Here is a 20,539-nt window from a genome sequence, read left to right as displayed (position 1 = left end):
CTTTTACTGATGACTATTCAAGGTATGGGTATGTTTATTTAATGCAACATAAGTCTGAGTCCTTTGAAAAGTTCAAAGAGTTCAAGGATGAAGTTGAAAATGCATTAAGTAAAACGATTAAAACACTTCGAATCGATCTAATCGAGGTGGAGAGTTTTTAGATTCTGAATTCCAGAACTATATGATAAAACATGAAATAGTTTTCCAACTCTCAGTACTTGGTACACCTCAATAGAATGGTGAATCAGAGAGGAGAAATCAAACCCTGTTGGACATGGTTCGGTCAATGATGAGTTACTCTTCCTTACCTGACTCGTTTTGGGATTTTGCAATAGAGATTGCAGCTTATATCTTGAACTGGTTCTCTCCAAGAGTGTTTCCAGAACACCTTTGGAGTTGTGGAATGGTCGTAAATCTACTTTATGTTATTTCCGCATCTGGGGTTGCCCAACATATGTGCTTGAGGCTAATCCTAAGAAACTAGAAGCACGTTCGAGGTTATGCCTATTTGTAGGCTACCCCAAAGGGACACGAGGGGGTTATTTTTATGATCCTAATGAAAACAAAGTGTTTGTATCGGCAAATCTACTTTTCTTGAGGAGGATCATATAAGGGAGCACCGACCTAGAAGCAAAATCGTATAGAATAAGCTTTCCAAAGAAACTACTAAGTCTTTAACAAGAGTTGTTGAAGAGCCTACTACCTCAACAAGAATTATTAAAGTAGGTTCATCTAGTAGGTTAAATCCACCTCAAGTGTTGAGGGAACCTCGATGTAGTGGGAGGGTTGCAAACCATCCTATTCGTTATATAGGTTTAACTAAAATCCTAGCTATGGTAGCTGATGGCGAGGTTGAGGACCCGTTGGCTTAGAAGAAGGCAACGAGGGATGTTGACAGAGATTAATGGGTCAAAGTCATGGAACTTAAAATGAAGTCTATGTACTTCAATTCAATTTGGGATCTTATAGATCAACCTAATAGGGTTAAACCTATAGGTTGTAAATGGATCTACAGGAGGAAATAGGGTGCTGATGAAAAGGTGCAAACCTTCAAAGCTAAATTGGTGGTAAAGGGTTATACCCAAGTAAAAGAAGTCGACTATGAGAAGTCTTTCTTGCCTGTTGCCATGCTGAAGTCTATCTACATCCTCCTATCCATTGCCTCATATTATGATAAGAGATATGGGAAATGGATGTCAGGACTGCTTTTCTGAATGGCAATCTTGAGAAGATCATTTATATGGTGCAGCCCGAGGGATTCATAGTCCAAGGTCAAGAGAAACAATTTTGGAAGCTCAATCGGTCCATTTATGGACTAAAACAGGCATTTTGATCTTGGAACATAAGATTCGATAATGCGATCAAATCTTACGGCTTTGACCAAAACGTTGATGAGCCTTGTGTCTACAAGAAAATCATCAACAGTTGAGTAGTTTTCCTAGTGTTATATGTAGCCGATATCCTACTCATTGGGAATGGCGTAGGCTTACTGATTTTGGTTAAGAACTGGCTAGCGACCCTATTCCAAATGAAAGATTTGGGAGAGACTTAGTTTGCTCTTGGTATTCAGATTTTTTGGGATCGAAAGAACAAAATGCTAGCACTGTCTCAGGCATCGTACATTGACAAGATGTTGATCAAGTACTCGATGTAAAACTCCAAGAGGGGCCTATTCCTTTCAGGAATGGAGTTACATTTTCTAAAGAACAGTGTCCTAAGACACCTCAAGAAGTTGAGGAAATGAGACGGGTCCCCCATGCATCTGCCATAGGTAGGTTGATGTATGCAATGTTATGTACTAGACCTGACATCTTCTACGTCATGGGGATAGTCAGTAGATATCAGTCTAATCCAGGATATGGTCACTAGACAACAGTCAAAAACATCCTCAGGTATTTTTGGAGAACGAGGGACTACATGCTTGAATATGTTTCTAAGGATTTGTTCCTTACAAGATACATAGACTCTGATTTTCAAACTGATAGGGATTCTAGGAAATCCACTTGAGGATCAATGTTGACTCTTAATGGAGGAGTTGTAGTCGCACCAAGCAAGGGTGCATCGCAAACTCCACCATGGAGGTTGAGTATGTAGCGGCTTGTGAAGCTGCTAAGAAGGTTGTTTGGCTTAGGAAATTTCTGACTAATCTGGAAGTTGTTCCACATAGTCTAGGCCTATCACCTTTTATTGTGATAATAGGATGCTGTAGCGAATTCCTGTGAGCCTCGGATTCATAAGCGTAGCAAGAACATTGAGTGAAAATACCATCTCATCCGAGAGATTGTGCATCGAGGGGACGTGATTATCACAAAGATAACTTGGGAGCACAATGTTGCTGATCTGATTACGAAGGCTCTCATGACTACAATGTTTAAGGGTCACCTATAGAGTATGGATCTATGAGACAGACCACAGTTAGACTAGGGCAAGTGGGAGATCTTGTACTGGGCATTTGTGCCCTAGTTTATTTTTTTTGTACATGTAATTTTATTATCTTATACACCACACTAGCTTTAGGACAAATGGGAGATTGTTGGGGTTGATGCCCTAAATCTCGTAGGGTCCTGTAGTTTGTAAACACTTGTCTAAACAAACATTCTATGATTTATAATATATGATATTTTATTCACATTGTCTATGAAATATTTGATATTTTAGTTTCATTAACCACAAACCAATAAACTAAGATCCATGGTTATCATTGTAACTTAAACATGTATGTGAAGACATATAAGTGGATCATGCTTTAAGTGATAACCTAAATGGTCTATAGTATATGGATAAGGTTGGGTACCTTATCCTGGTGAGACTACAAGTACGGCCCACTTTGTAGGTGTTACAAATGTTGTAAAGTGCTATAAATGATCTGATCCTGATCACTCATGTATTAGACATGCAAGCGAGGATATTCTATATAAAGGAGTTTGTATAAGACTGGACCACGAAATGCTTAGTCTCGTTATATAACATCGTTCATAATTGTGACTTTGATTTCACTAAGATGACTATAGGTAACATGACCTTAAACCTGAATGAGTTGTGAACTCCTGACTATGAGGGCGGTTCTTTAATTTGCATGGGTGAGAATGGTCGTCGACTCAATAAGCCTACCATTTTGGAGATTCGTCTAATTGGAGAGCTAGGAACTCAATTACACAAGATGGAACTAACTTCTTCCTCAAAACAAAGGTCAGTAGATAAATTTCTCCCTCAAGGACTGATTTCGGATCTTGAACAATGTGGCGCCATAGCCTCTCTTAGCACGAGAGGGGTTTAGTCATAGTAAGACTATGATCTATTGTTCATTAGAGCGATCAATGGTACTTAAGGAGTTAAATATAACTACAGGAGCAAACCGATAATTTTGCCTAGTTATACTTATGAGCAATTTGTGAAGGGTCATTGTACTGTTGATTGGTTATATCCAATGGACACAGAAATATATCAGTAGTGCGAAGAGTGTAGTTGTCGGTCTTTAGTGAAGTGTCCGATAGTACAGTTGGAAATAGGGCCGGGGGGGCACCCCCTCCCCGCCCTCGTCCCTGCAGGCTGGGGGATGAGGAATGGGGTCCCACGGGACCCCATTCTCACGTTTCCCCGCAGGGATTCCCCTATTAGTTCCCTGTGGGAAATCCCCTACCACATTCAATTTAGGGTCTTTTTTTTTATTTTTTAGTTTGGGTTTGGTTTCTTGTGGCTTAAACTTAGAATTTAGATATTTTAATATTGGCTTCAATCCAACACTATACATATAAACATATATATTATATAAATTATTATTTATTATTATTATATATATATTTATAAAAATATTAAATATATCAAATTGGGGTCGGGGTGGGATATCGTCTCCGTCCCCGCTCATCTCCATACGGCGGCCCAAAAAATTTCCTCGATTTAACCCCATCCCCAGTCAAACCGGGGATTCCCTGCCCCAATCGGGGTGGGTACCCACAGGGGAATTTTATCAACCCTACTCGACAGTTAACGGATGGTGGATAATGTGATTAAAGAACTTAGTCAGTTATTCACCTACCGTTGGAGCTTTAAGCTACAGGTCCATAAGGTCCACTTGGTAGCTTAATGGATTAAGTTGAGAATCAGTTTTTTAGATTAATTTGAAATGTTCAAATTAATAAGAGGGAATTTGATTACATATGATATAATTAAATTAATTAAATTATATATGATATAATTGATATAATGTATTTGATACATTATTGTTTGATTGGAAGAACTAATATTTGTATGTGATTCAAATATATTTTCTATGAATAAAATTCATAGTTATTAAATTTAATATAAATATGATTTATATTAAATGCCATAAAATAGAAAAAAAGAACTATGGTTTATATATTGTTTATGATGTAATATTAAAACTATAGGTTATGAATGTAATATGATAAGTTAGTTATCATATTTATTTATGATATAGTAATTATTTGATAATTAAATTATTTTTCTCCATATCCACCCTTAGTGGGTAGTTATTTGGCTTTATGGAAAAAGTGGGATAAAAATGAAAATTGTTTTCTAATCTTTCCACGAAAGAAACAGACATGATTAACGAGTGACGAGATATCAGATATATTATCGAGTTACTACATGATAGTTTCAGAGAATATATGATACTTTGTTATCCAAATGATCGTGGAACTTGTCTATGCGATAGACTTCGTTGTCCACTCGATTGTCTTCCTCCTTAAACTTTAAATCTTCCCTCTAACAAAAATAAGCCAGAGCCCACCATTCCTTGATTTCTCACATCGAGAATACCAAGGTAATGTAATGGTAGTGTCCGGTTACTACTTATTGCTGTTCGAGGGTGTTCGTGTTGTTCGATGCATTCGTGAACGTTTGAGGGATTTACTTGAAGAACGGTTCTTCAATGGTATAGTCTCTTGATCCTTAATTTTTTTATTTTCAAAGCATCACGTAATTTATGTTTGTAGTATAATCTATTTTGTATGACTATAAACGTATGAGTTCATTCACAATGGGCTTTGGATGATTCGTTTCCACTTAAAGGTCTGTTATAATCAAAGATCCTTCACAACATACAGATAAATACCTAAACAAACAGCTACAGTCAAAGAATGGAGAAACCATTGAATTCTCTACAGCCTCAAACTTTGCATTTCTCTACCATGGACGTCTATGTGTACCAGATGATGAAGAAATCAAGAAAGAACTGCTGAAAGAAACACACGAGTCATGATTTTCAATACATCTTGAGAGTACCAAGATGTACCAAGACTTGAGAGCACATTACTGGTGGCGAAACATGAAAAGGGACATAGCCGACTATGTAAGTAAATGCTTGGTTTGTCAACAGGTGAAAGCTCTAAGGCAATGGCCACAAAGACTCCTCCAGCCTTTGAATGTTCCAGAGTGGAAATGGTAGCATATTTCCGTGGATTTCAACTTAGGACTCCTAAGAACTGTTGAAGGACACAATATGATTTAGGTAATTGTGGATCACTCACTAAGTCGACCCATTTCCTACCCTTCAAGACCACTCATACTACAAAAGCACTAACTCAAATGTACTAAAAAAAGATCATCTGATTGCATGGAGTCCCAGTATCCATTGTTTCAAACCGGGACACTCGTTTTGTCTCCAAGTTCTAGAAGAGTTTGCAGAAAACAATGGGCACACAACTAAAATTTAGCACAGCCTTCCATCCACAAAACTAATGGACAAACAGAACGAGTTAATTAAACCTTAGAAGACATGTTAAGAGCATGCACTTCAGATTTTACTAGAGCGTTGGATTTGAAATTGCACCTTATAGAGTTTACTTATTATAGTCATTAGGCGACAATTGGTATAGCTCCCTTTAAAGCCCTATATGGAAAGAAGTGCAGATCCCCCGTACACTAGGATGAACTAGGGGAGTGAACACTACTGGGACCTAAATTAGTGTAGCAAACAACAAAGGCAATTAAGTTATTTTTGAAAATAATGCGAACAACTCAAAGTAGGCAAAAGAGTTATCCTGATAACCGTCGAAAGGAGCTGGAATTCAAAGTATGAAAAAAGGCATTATGAATTTTGGACAGAAAGGCAAACTTAACTCTCGCTTAATTGGACCCTTTGAAGTACTGGAGCGAGTTGGTCAAGTAGCTTATTGATTGGTGTTACACCAATCCTTTCTACAATACATTTCATGTATCTGTTGGAAATGGTGTCTAAAATCTCCTTGTAATCTCATAGTCTTTAAACTCTATATGAACATATTGTTGTTAATAAATTAAGTGTTATTTTATAAACATATAATAAATCCAATAAACTAAGATTCGAGGTTATTTCCTGTAATTTAAACAAGTATGTAGAGACATACAAGTATATCTTGTTTAAATAATTACCTAAACGGTCTGTACTAGATGGATAAGGCTAGGTACCTTATCCTTGTAACACTATGGATACAACTTGCTTTGTAGGTGTTACAAGTGTTGTAAAGTGCTGCAAATGATCTGATCCTGATCATTCATGTCTACATGCAAGCAAGGGTATCGTATACAAAGAGTTTGAATAAGATCGGACCATGAAATGATTAGTCTCTTTATATAACGCCGTTAATAATAGAGACTTACATTTCACTAGGACCATAGGTGACATGACCTGAATCCTGAGTGAGTTGTGAACTCCTACTCATAAAGGCAGTCATTTGATTTGTATGGGTGACAGTGGCTAGATTGCCAACTCAACAAGCCTACCATTTTTTAAATTCGTCCGACTGGAGAGCTGGGAACTCAGCTACACAAGACAAAATTCACTCCTTCCCCGATAGGGCAAGTTGATAAATTGCTCCCTTGAGGGTTGATTCCGAGTCTTGAACATAGTGGCCACACCTTCTCCTGGCCCGAGAGGACTTGGTCATAGTGGAACTATGACTTATTGTTCATTAGAGAAATCAGTGTGTAACGACCCCACCCCCTAGGACTTAAGTTAGGCCGTTACTAAATACATGCATGCATGGAACTCAAAACGACACTCGATTATGGTGAAATAAATGTTAACTAAATAAGGTAAGTTCAAAAGACTTTCATTAAATTCAAATACTAAATCAATAGTAAGGTACCCATAAATCATAAAGGATAATAAATAAATTTGAAAAATGATTCTTAAAAGTAAGTTTTAAACATCAAAACTAAAAATTAAGAGAAACATGAAAAGAACTTTAAATCTCATGAGCGGATGCATAAAAACTAGTCCCAGTGGCTTGATTACGAATTCCACTTGTCCATCGCCGGTGCATCTCTATCCTTACCTGAAACAACAACATGAAAAAGAATGAGTATAAAATACTCAGCAAGTAACCCCACTACTGGGGTTAGGCTAGGCATCTATGTTCTCTAGATACCCACCTCTGGTGAAACATATAAACTACTCTAGTCCTCATGGGACACATACACACATGAAACAAAAAGAAGACTGAGTCCTATCCTATTGTAGTTAAGTATGCCCATTACCTTTGGTGAATCCCGAAGGAGACACAAACTGGTGAATCTTGAAGGAGACACAAACTTGTGAATCTCGAAGGAGACATAAACTGGTGAATCCCGAAGGAGACACAAACTAGTGAATCCCGAAGGAAACATAAACTGGTGAATCTCGAAGGAAACACAAAATCTAATGGGCATCTAACTAATCAGTAAGGACATTTGCACAGTCTTAACATCATAATCATCACTGTACGAATCTATGACATACATATAAACCTTAATATCATGGCTCTACAACATACACATATACCTCAACATCATGGTTCTACAACATACATTGATACCTTAACATCATTAGATCAAATACAACCATGGAAGCACATACCATCTCGTACTAGCATTCAAGTGTCTATGTGCATAAATAAATAATTTGGATCTCGTAACAGAACATACTTTAATCATGTTATACTATCAATCTTTCATGCTGTCATTCTACCATAACCTTCATTTAACATGCTAGCATACATCTAATGCCTAGCCCGTGTGCAGTTCCAGTAGTAAGATTATTTACCTTGATATTAGGTCGAACCAAAATCAATTGAATCTATGTAAAATTCTTGAATCCTTAATTAAGCCTAAACTTAAACCAAGCTTTAAAATTAATTGTAAAGGCCAAATTCCAAACACCTAAATATTACAAAATATTTCTAGATGACCTTACCTAAGGTGTGATCCAATTCGAATTCACCTTCTAAACCTCCAATTTTAAGCCCAAATAATTAGCAAACCAAACTCTTCTTCATCTTGAATGAAATTCTTGAATCAACCCCCTAATTATAATTTGAAATAGCTTAGGCTTACATGATTAAAGCTTGAATCAAATACATACTTCACTATCAATGTCTCAAAATAAATTATCCATATGTAGCTTCGTCAAAAAATCACTTCCAAATGACTTTACCAAAATTTCTCAACAACCAAAATTAATCCACAAGAGGGTAATCAAGCATAAAACTTACCAAAAATCGCTAAAACAAACTCCAATTTCACTGAACAACACCTCAATATATTCAAAAACTTGAATCCAAAGTTGAAACACAATGGCTATCAACCAATTGATGCCAAAAGTAAATGAGTATTCAAGAAATCAATCGAAACAAACCCAAACGGTAGAAATCTTACCCAAATCGATAGATCCAATGATGGCAAAAGCGAACGACGCTTGAGTAAGTTGGTTGACGGGAGGTCATGAAGAAGAAACTGACACGGTGGCTTTGGGCGGCGTCGGACAGGCTCACGAACGTGAGGAAGAAAAGGGGGTGGGTTTGACTTTTTATAGAAAAAAACAACAACAACAACAACAATAATAATAATAAAACAAAAAAGGAAATAAATATAATTACATTTAATTCCTTTCCGTTTCAAAAGAAAACTAATTCTTGCCATTAATTTCCAATTTGAATAATTTCACGCCAACAATTAAATTCCTGCACTTACACTTGAAGTCCAAAATTCCAAAAATGCCCTTCAACTAATAACAATTACTGAAATTTCAAATAATAAAGTTACTGAAATTACATTATTACTAAAAAAATGTGCGGGGTGTTACATAGTGGTACTTAAGGAGTTAGATGTAACTACAGGGGCAAAATGGTATTTTGGCCCAACTGTACTTACGAGCAATTTGTGAAGGGTCATCGCGTTGTTGATTGGTTATATCCAATGGACATAGAAATATATTTGCAGTGCGAAGAGTGTAACTGTCAGTCATTAGTAGAGTGATCGGCAATTAACGGATGTTGGGTAATTTAATTAAAGAGTTCAATTAATTATCCAACTATCGTTGGAGCTTCTACAGGTCCATAAGGTTCCCACTGTAGCTCAACAGAGATTTAATCTTTGGATTAATTTGAAGTGTTCAAATTATTTGAGGGAATTAATTATATATGATATAATTAATTATAATGTATTTGATACATTATGAGAGAAATTTGAATATAATTCAAATACCAATTATATGAATGAGATTCATGTAATTAAATATAAATATGATTTATATTGAGAGGAATAAAATATTTTGATATGATCCAAATATCATTTATACGAATGAGATTCATATAAGTGAATTTAATATAAATGTGATTTATATTAAATGCCATGTATAATTAAAAGAGAATAAAAACTATAGTTTATGTTGTTTTTGATACAATATAAAACTATAGACTATATGTTATATTTGATGTAACATATAGTGTATATGTATAATAAGGTAGTTATTATATATTTTATTTTTTTAATTTATTTGGAATTAATAAAATGAAAGGAGTTACAACTCTCCCCTTATTCTCTCAATAACTAACTTGTGATAAAAGAAGTTGAGAGATCATCTTCTTCCAAGAATTCTAACAGAGATTCACCACCCCAAGAGAAAAGTTCTCTGAGAAATCTTTCATCTTATTCTCTCCTTCTTCCCGCTTTTGGTAGTGTCCATGTGTGAAGAAGGAGATCCACGAGGAAGGAGTTTTATTCTTCACTCGTACGAGGGATTACTTGAAGAAAGATTCTTCAAAGGTGAGGTTTCTTGAAACCTTTTTTTTTTTTTTTTTTTTGTAAAATCATACTATAATTTATTGTTAAATTCATATCTCTTGTATGTTTACTGTAAATTTTGTATTCAATAATTAATTGAATTTGGACGATCTGCTTCCGCTCAAGGATCTCCTCATGTCGAGTTTCCTTCAGTATCTATGCTTTTTGAAAAATACGTGTCCAATCCATCACACGTAGTGAACTATGAACCCCTACAAATAAGCAAAAACTTGGAGTACGAAGAGACTCCAGCTTGCATCCTAGCAAAAGAGAAAAAGTCACTTCGTAGTCGGGAAATAAGTTTAATAAAGGTTCTTTGGAGAAATCAGCAAGTAGAAGATGCTACATGGGAATGAGAAGAAGAAATGAGAGCCAAATACCCTTATCTATTTAGGAACCAAGAAACTTTTGAGGACGAAAGTTTTAAGGGGAAGAATGTAACAACCCACGTATGAATATAGAATTATAGGAAATTACAAGTTAAATTTTAATTTTGAATTAATTTTCTAAGATTAATTGGAGAAGACCAATTTTAAATTTAATATACTAAGGTTAAAATTGGTTCATAAATATCCTCAATCATTAAATAAACAACAAACAAGTATTAATTTAGTAATTAAACAATTATGTAAGTAAGAAAATATATAAGGAAAAAAATAAATATCTAGAAAGTTTGAGAAAATAAAATAAAATGAATTAATAAATTAATTTTCAATTTTTGAAGAAATATCTAGAATGAGAAAGACAAGGAAAAAAATAAAACAATAATAAAATATTAACAATAATATATATATTTCCTTTCCTTAATAAATATGTCACATCAAACTCAAATCTTTCATCTCTTCTCCAATTAATTAAATAAACCTAAAAATAAATTCATCAACTTTAAATCATTTCTTTCAAAAAATCCTAAATCCCAAAATTAAATTCTAACTTTCCAAATTAACTAGAATCCAAATTTACAAATCTTTTTAAGTACTCGATTTAATTACTTCCAAATAAATCAATTATTTTTTCCTAATTCTTTATTTAAATTTTGTATCCAGGTTCCAAAATTAAAGAGGATAAAATATTAAAACCACAATTTCCCTTTTTCCCTTTCAAATTTCACAAAACTCAAAATTTATTATACAAATAATTCAATTATCTCTTCTAATTAATTTAAAACTCATACTCAAAGAATCCACATTAACTAATAAAACTTCTTCAACAATTTGAGATAATTAACTTAAATTTTTCTAAAAAAAAAAATCGGGATGTTACATCCTTCCCACCTTTAGAACTTTCGTCCTCGAAAGTTCAAATCTCGAAAAGCTTTTGATACTTAATCCTCACCTCATCATCTCACTTTCGAATTGCTTCATCGATCCAAGTGAATAGTATTTCAAACTTTGATTGTCCATAAAGGTCTATACGTCCTTTCACATAACATCTCCAAATTTTCGAAGGAAAACCAATTGAAGTTGATCTCAAATGCTCGCAACCAAAGAATTCTTAACTTAGGAAGTCAAACCAACTTAGTCTTTGACCTCAAAATATTAATTTCCTTTATCCTATCAAAATAATAAAAACTTCATTAAATGATTTTATTTTCCTCCCACTTATCTTCGTTAAGGTCAATAAGTTAAAGGTTCTCTTTTTCAATTTTCAAGTGAAACATACTCTTTATACCAAAATATGTGATCACTTCCAACCCTTTTATAACCTACAATTCAACTTCAATCTTCATACTTTTATTAGGGTACTTTCCACAAGTTAACATTGCCTTTAAACTCCAAATTCTCATCCTTCATCTTAGTATAGCTAATTAAACTTAAGACTCTTCATCGCAATAAGACATAGGTAAAGTCAAAGTATCTTGAGATCAACAATTTGTTCCAACAACTTATTTCTCCCATTTTATACCAATTATAATTTCAACCACCTTACCTTCCTTTTCCAATTTATTTCACTTAAGTCTCCTAAGGAATTCCTTATACTATTGCTTTATGTTCCAACTAGTAATTCTTCTTCCTTTTAGAGGCATTACATGAAGAACCAAAACACCATACCTTACTCAATCCATCAACTCTGACACCATTAAATTGATTATGACCTATCAATTCTTTCAAAATTTCTCTTGAAATGTTTTGACCTCAATATCTAGTAATCTCTAAATAAATCACCATCTCTTCCTTGCCTCTTGCGTATCTTATAAAGCAACTTAAATCTCGTACTTAGGAATGTGTGCTTTGTGACAAAATTTCTTGTAGCATCACTAATTTTTATTCCATCAATGCAATACATAATACTATTCCTCAGTGAATTCCTAACTCGCTTACCTTATTCGATGGTTTAGACAAATATATCATTTTCTTTCTCATTATAAGTTCATAACACTTCATAAGTCTACAAAATTTCAATATCTATGGACACAAAAATATGTTAGTTTCTATCAGTTCTTCCATGAATTAACTAAAGCCAAATGGCCTTATTGTGATCCTTCTTCCCTTCCATAATACAAAAACTAATAGTTCTCTCATATTAACTTATTTGAGGTCATTAAACTAGCAATGACAATCATTCAGTACATAAAGCTTAGACATGAAGGCTTTCAAACACATTTTCCATAAAACATTTAATGAAAGGGCGTACCTGGCGATGATGAGGAATCCGTTCATGAGCCATAAGGACAATCTGGACTTACATAGTAAGTCAGTCTATAGAACCCAAAACATGGGCTCTGATACCAACTGTAACGACCCGACCCCCTAGGACTCAAGTTAAACACATGCATGCATGGAACTTAAAACGACATCTTTTTATAGTGAAATCAATGCTAAATAAATAAGTTAAACTCAAAAGATCTTCATTAAATTTAGATATTAAAAATAGACGATAGGGTACCCATAAATCATAAATGATAATAAATAGGTTTGAAAACAAATCTTAATAGTAAGTTTCAAACATCAAATTGAAAGTTGAAAAACATGGAAAGAAATCTAAATATCATGAGCGGAAGCATAAAACTGGTCCCTAGTGGCTCATTCAAGGATTCCTCTTGTCATTCGCCAGTGCGTCCTTGCCCTTACCTGAAACATAAACATGAGAAAGGGTGAGTATAAAATACTCAGTAAGTAACCCGACTCCTGAGGTCGGGCTAGGCATCTATGTCCTTTAGATACCTACCTCTAGTGGAACATAAAAATTTCTCTAGTCCTCATGGGACACATACATACATGCAAAGTTGGTTTCTATCCTATTGTAGTTAAGTATGCCCACTACCTCTGGTGAATCCCAAAGAAAACACAATATCTGGTGAATCCCGAAGGAAACACAATCCCAAAGGAAACACAATCTGGTGGATCCCGAAGGAAATATAATCTGGTGAATCCCGAAGGAAACACAATCTGGTAAATCCCGAAGGAAACACAATACCTAGTGGGTATCTAACTAATCAGTAAAGACACTATCACAATCTCAACATCACAATTATTACAATATGGTTTTATAACATATATATACACCTCAACATCATGGCTATACAGCATGCATATATGCCTCTATATCCTCATATCAAATACACCCTCAGTGAATCAAATATCACCTCTTACTAGCATGCAAGACTCTATGTGCACAAATAAATCTTTTAGATTCTCATACAAGAATATATATTGATCATACTATACTATCCATCTATCATGTTATCGTTTAGTCATAATATTCATTTATCATGCTAGCATATATCTAGTGTCTGGCCTGTGGGTAGTTCTAGTAGTAGGATTACTTACTTTGATATTAGGTTGAACCAAAAAGCAATTGAATCTTTATGAAATTCTTGAATCCTTAATCAAGCCAAATATTTGAGCAACTAACCCCTTCTAATCTCCACAATCTTTCAATTAAATCCTAGTACATAAACCAATTAAATCTCCACAAACTTAATCAAGCCAAATTTAACCAAAGTTTAATCACGCCAAAATTAGTAACAAAACTTAATAACTTAATTCTTATAAATTACATTCGAACTGAACATGTCATAAAGCCCTAAATCTTACCAAAATTCTTGCCGAAATCACCTTACTCTGCTTGACAGTACACTAACAACCTTTTAAACTCCTTCAAACTTTCAAATTCAACCTCTAAAATCACGATTGAAATGATAATTAAACACATTATTTATTGGGTATTCAAGATCCTCAACAAAACCATGAAAATCATTTAGATCTTACCCAAAACTACGAACCTCACGACGGCATTCGACAGAGGACAACGAATGGAAGAGAGAAGGACCAACGGTGAGCAGATCCGACGACATGAAGGTTGGAGCGGCGTGGTTGCAACTTGACGGAGGAAAGGATGTGGACGTCGACGGTGCAACTGCCGAAGTTCGTCTAAACCAGAGAGAAAGTGAGAAAGTGGGGGTTTGAAAATTCTATATTTCTTTTCTTTTTAATTCTCCGCCATCCAAATACATAAATTATATTTATCTATCTATCTATCTATCTATCTATCTATCTATCTATCTATCTATCTATCTATCTATCTATCTATATATATATATATATATATATATATATATATATATATTTTCCTTTGCTTAATTAATATGTCACATCAAACTCAAATCTTTCACCTATTCTCCAATTAATTAAATAAACATAAAAATAAATTCACAAATTTAAATCACTTCTTTCCAAAAATCCTAAATCCCAAAATTATATTCTAACTTTCCAAATTAATTAGAATCCAAATTTACAAATCTTTTTAAGTACTCGATTTAATTACTTCACAATAACCAATTATCTTTCCTAATTCTTTACTTAAATTTGGATCCAAGTTCCAAAATTAAAGAGGGTAAAATCTTAAAACCAACAAAACCCTTTTTCCTTTCAAATTTCACAAAACTTAAAATTTATTATCCAAATAATTCAATTATTCCTTCTAATTAATTTAAAACTCATACTCAAAGATGTTGGGTTCTATGTCCTAAAAACTCACAGTTTGTAAAATGATAATCATTTTCTATTATCAATATACTTGTTATTGATCTCATAAATTGTATGAAAGTCTAAATCCAATAAACTAAGACCATGACTATTGTATGAGTACTTGAACTTTATGTGGAGACATAAGAGTGGATCGGGTTCGAGTAAATAGTCAAAATAATCTATGTACATGAATGAAGTTGGGTACCTTATTCTGGTAACACCATTGGATGCGGCCTACTCTGTAGTTGTTACAAAGAGTTGTAAAATGCTACATACGATGTGATCCTAATTCGTACATGTTATGACATGAGGAGTAGGGGCATCCTATACAATGAGTTTGTATAAGATCTGTACCAAGAAATAAGTCAATCTTACTTTATAACATTGTTTACTGTTTAAGGCTGACTATTTCACCTAGATGACCTAGGTAACTCGATCTTAATCCTGAGCTAACTATGGACTCCTGTTTATTCGGGATTGCCCTTAGATTTGCATAGTTGAGGGTTAGCTCAATAGCGCTGTCTCAATAAGACTCCCATTTCAAGGGTAAGATCGGATAGATAGCTGGAGAAATAGGGTGCAAGACGAAGTTCATGCCTACCCGATTTAGGGATAGGAGAAAGGTTGTTCTATCAAGTACTAAATCTAGGTCTTGAACAAGGGGCCCCACCCTCTCATTGGGCCGAGAGAATTTTGTTTGGTGATTTGATCACAAACCAGTTGTTCATTAGAGGATCAGTAAGGACTTGAGGAATAAGACGTAATCTCGGTGGTAAAACATATATTTGACCTAGTCATTATATGAAACCCGGATTTCCATTTTTCCTACTTAAGCAGGTGATGAAGGGATTAACTAGGTGAAAGTTAAATCCTATGGTGAAGAAAAAGGAAATTTCTAAGTGTTGAATATATTTTCCTTAAGTAGCTTTGAGTTAAGCTTAAATCCCTTAAAATTGACTAAGTGTTGGACTAGGCATTACTATGTGAGTAGCTTTGAGTTAAGCTTAAATCCTTGAAAATTGACTAAGTGTTGGACTAGGCATTGCTAGGCATTGGCCACAAGATCTTGGAAAGAGTACTTGGGCAAAGGGAAAATTTGGAAATTTGGCCAAGTATAGAATATTGTGTGGGATGCGTTGGAAGGAAGGGAAATTTGGAAATTTGGCTAAGTATAGAAAGTTGTGTTGATGCATTGGGAGGGAACTACAATGCTTTGGAAGAAGTTGTGTTGATGCGTTGGAAGGGACCAATGCGTTGGAAGAAGTTGTGTTGATGCATTGGAAGGGACCAATGCATTGGAAGAAGTTGTGTTGATGCATTGGAAGGGACCAATGTATTGGAAGAAGTTGTGTTGATACATTGGAAGGGTTGTTGGTGATGGCATACGGCTGAAGGAAGGAAAATGGAAATGATGTGTTGAACATCCAAGAGTTGGTGGACACATATGAAGGATGAACTCATGGAGGATGTCATCCGGACATGTGGCTTGTTAGGAAGAATTCTTAAGCCTTAAGTAAAGAAGGTGGCAGCATAAGAAGACATACAAAGGTAAGGGCCATGCGTTGGTGAAAGGAGAAGAAGACACATTGGGTTGTGCTGATGCAAGATTGTGTTGATGGTGTAAGGAAGAGACACTTGGTCATGCAGCCAAGTAGGAGGTGTCGGCCATGGAGCAGTCTTGGACGCCTATAAATAGGACCAAAGACTTCATTCTTCAGATCACAACTCAAAATACATTTAAGAAGAGTGGGAAAGTTGAGGAAACCTTGTGTTAGAGAAAAATCCATGCATTGGACATAGAAGTTCAAAGAGGACGCATTGGACAGTGAAGTCTGAAAAGCAGCACCAATTTGGAATGAGGAGTTCTCCCAGAATACTCGTTCGTTTGATGTGATTTCAAAGGCATCTGAAAGCTAAAGGAATCTAGTTTTCATGATTGGGCTGTAGGAGAAGAAGCTTCAAGGAATCGGGCTGGATAATGAGGAAACGACAGAAGGGTCGAGCTATCGGGTAAGTTGGGCCAGTCTTAATGTTTTGATGATTCCAGCTAAACCACAAAGAGTTCTGAGCTAATATTTTATGGTAAGCTTTCTGAGATATTTTAGAACATGTTTTTAGAAGGAAGTATCTTAAAATAAGGTCTAGAACTATGAGTAATCTAAGATTATATTTAAATCTGGAATTTAGGATTCAAAAGGAAAACTAAGGAAATCTAAGGAACTTCGAACAGGAAAGTTCCTAACCAACCAAGGTGAGTGGTTATTGTGTGTTGTATTGTTGATATAATTACTATATATAGATAAATATATATAGAGGATAATGTTAAATTAGAATGATCAGGGATATATGTTTATCCAATTACTATGCTTGTTAAGATATTGCTTGTATGTTTGTGATGGAAACTGGAATTGTACCCAGGATATATAGTTAGCATGCTTGAAAAGGTACTTGACGGGAAAATATAGTCGGCTTCGGTCAACGAAAAATTATAGTATGTGACGACCGGCAGGAAATATAGTCAAGTTACCTAAGCATAGCTAGCGGGAAAAAATAGTCGATGTGCACATTGGCGGGATAATAGGGTACAAGGAAAGTTTCCACAGGAATTGTTGTTGTCTTAGTATACATGTGAAAGTACTGGGGATGTTTATATTATGTGATAACCAGCAGTCAAGCTGGGGTTGGTTGTTTTAACTAGTGGTCGAGTTGGGGATTGTCCATCGGTTGGGCTGGAAAATAATAATGAACTTATGGTAATGGTCTTGTTGACTATAGCATTGCTTTCCCAAAAATATATTTCTGTTGACAAAGTTATTTGTTTATCTAAAGGCACCACTCACTAGGCTTTATAGCTCATGTTTTTCATGTGTTTTGTTTTAATCTCCCCCCCACCCCATGTAGCAGAAAGGTGAGGAGTTCAGTTACACTTCTGGAGGGTTTTACAGTTGTTGTTGTAAACTTTGTTGTTAAGTCTTTATGTTGTATAAACGTTACATTGTTGTAATATAAGATGGGCCTAATTAATCAGTTGATTGTTCAATTTGTACATTGGTATCTGAGTTATTTTTGCTTGATAACTACTGTCAATCATGCCCTTTCTTAGGCTCGAAGGGTGGTCTGGGCGGGGTGTGACACATTATTACGAACAACTTGTGAAGGGTCGACTTGCTGATTATGGTTAAATCATGTGGACATAATATATCTATAGTGAGGGAAGGTAACTATGGGCTTTAGTGGAATGACCCATTAGTTAACGAATGGAGATTAATCTGGTCTAATGAGTTTAGCCAATTAATCTCGGATCGTTGGAGCCCATGATCTGTAGGTCCTTGAGGTCCCCCTACTAACTCATAACAGACTAGCTCTAGAATAGCGTGATAAGTTAATTTGAAACGTTCAAATTAGAATTAAGGGAATTAGTAATTATATGAGATATAATTTTATGTTTAATTTTAGAATTAAATAGGATATGAGAATCTATATATTTAAATATGATTTAAATATATAAAGATGGATATGTGTTAAAATTAATTTAATATTTGATATTAAATTAATTAAGTTTTATTTAATAATTAATTTATGAAATTAATTAATTTTTTATTTTTTAAAATCAAATAGATTTTTAAATCAAAATTTTATTTTTGAATAAAATTGAAAAAAGAAAAAGAAAACAAAAACACAAATGGAAAACTGGATTTTTCCATTATCCATCACTTAACTAGCTCACTCATGTTGCATTATCTTGCCTTTGTCTTCTCCAAGCATGAGCTGCAACTCATCCAACTCTTCTCTTTGCATGATGATCTGTAATATAATGAGAAGATTGGAGTAAAAATCGGGCATGCAATCAAAAGGTTTTTGAGAGAAAAACTGGTTTGAAGAAAGGTTATTCAACCTTGTTGCACCAGTGAGCTTTTCTTCTTCATCCCTTGATTCAAGCTTGTTTTGAGTCCCACAACTCAATCTAGAGCACCAAGAGAATAGTGGGGAAGATCTTGAGGTGGTCTACAATAAGATATAGAGAAGATTGCAGCTAGAGATGGAGCTTTGAAGAAGTTCTTCAAGAGGTATGTCTTGTAACCCATTTTTCTACAGAAGCATGCTTTATATTATGCCAAAATTAATGAATTTGAATGCTTAGATGATCCTTGTTCTTTCGCTGCATTTGATACAATCCTAAAATTGGTATTAGAGCCTTAAATAAGCATTCAATTCGGTTTAATTTTGGTTTGGTGGGTGTTTTATTTGATAAATATGAAACTGATGCACTGATATGGTTTTCTGAGATTTGATTGTTTAATTCTCTTTAATTTCTCATTTAAATTTGTAATTGACTCTTGCTTGATAAGCTTTAATGTGTTCCCAAGAGTCTATAATTTATTTGAAGTCATTAGAGTAAAAATTAAGCTGTAATTCGAAGAAACAAGCGAAGAGGCCGAGTTGCAGTTCCAGAGAAAATCAGCCTCTATTCTTATCGTCGCTGCAGTTCCAGTTGCTAAACAATCATCTAGCTCCAGATGCTACACGATGTGAAGAAAAGCTAGACGATCGTATAGCAATGGGCGCTGCATTGTGATGTTGAACGCTAGACGATCGTGGGAGCTAAACGATGCGTTCAATTTGCTATACGATAGCATTGAGCGATCGTTTAGTTTTGGCGTGGGAACTAAACGATACGTTTAATTTACTATACAATCGTTTAGCAACAATGCGCGCTAAGCGATGCGATGAAGTGCTACACGATAGCGCTGAGCAATCGTTTAGATGCGGAGCTAAGNATCGTTTAGATGCGGAGCTAAGCGATCGTATAGACGCGGTACTAAGCGATGTGTTGAAGTTTCTATGCGATGGAACTGAACAAATCGTTTACCTACGATGCTGAACGATGTGACGATTTCTAAACGATGGAGCTAAGTGATCGTTTAGCTACAATGTAGTGTTAGATGATTGTGTTAAGCGATCGTTTGGTCTATACGATAGAACTAAGTGATAGTGATGAAGAGCTATACGATAGCTTTGAACGATCACTTACTTTGATCATTTATCTTTGATCAGGAGCTAAACGATGTGTCGAGTTGCTATGCAATAGCACTACGCGATCATTTCCTCTATGTGGGAGCAAGGCAATACGTTGAATGCTATGTGATGGCATTAAACGATCGTTTACTTTTTTGCGTGCTAAATGATCAAGCATTTACTAAACGATTTGGCGAAATGCATGACGATGGTCGTCATTGCTAAACGATCTGACTTAGTGAGATTTTGAGAGAGAGCGAGAGAAGCCGGTTCGACCGGTTTTCTTGAGGTTTGGTCCGGTTCAGCTTCAAATGATTTGTGGTTGGTTCCGTTCAGACATGGCTGGTCCGGTTCGACGGTTCGGGTTCGGTTCAAGCTACTTGAGTTCGTTTTGGAGCGGTTCGAGTGGTTCAGAAGCAGTCTGGAAGCTGTTTTGTAATAATTAGGTTTTGTTTGCTTGTTTTTGCCAAAACTAAAACCATATCAGTCTATGTTTAATTATTTATGCATTT

Source organism: Benincasa hispida, chromosome 10 (assembly GCF_009727055.1).
Source record: "Benincasa hispida cultivar B227 chromosome 10, ASM972705v1, whole genome shotgun sequence".
Classification (NCBI taxonomy): domain Eukaryota; kingdom Viridiplantae; phylum Streptophyta; class Magnoliopsida; order Cucurbitales; family Cucurbitaceae; genus Benincasa; species Benincasa hispida.
Note: the sequence above shows the minus strand (reverse complement) of the source record.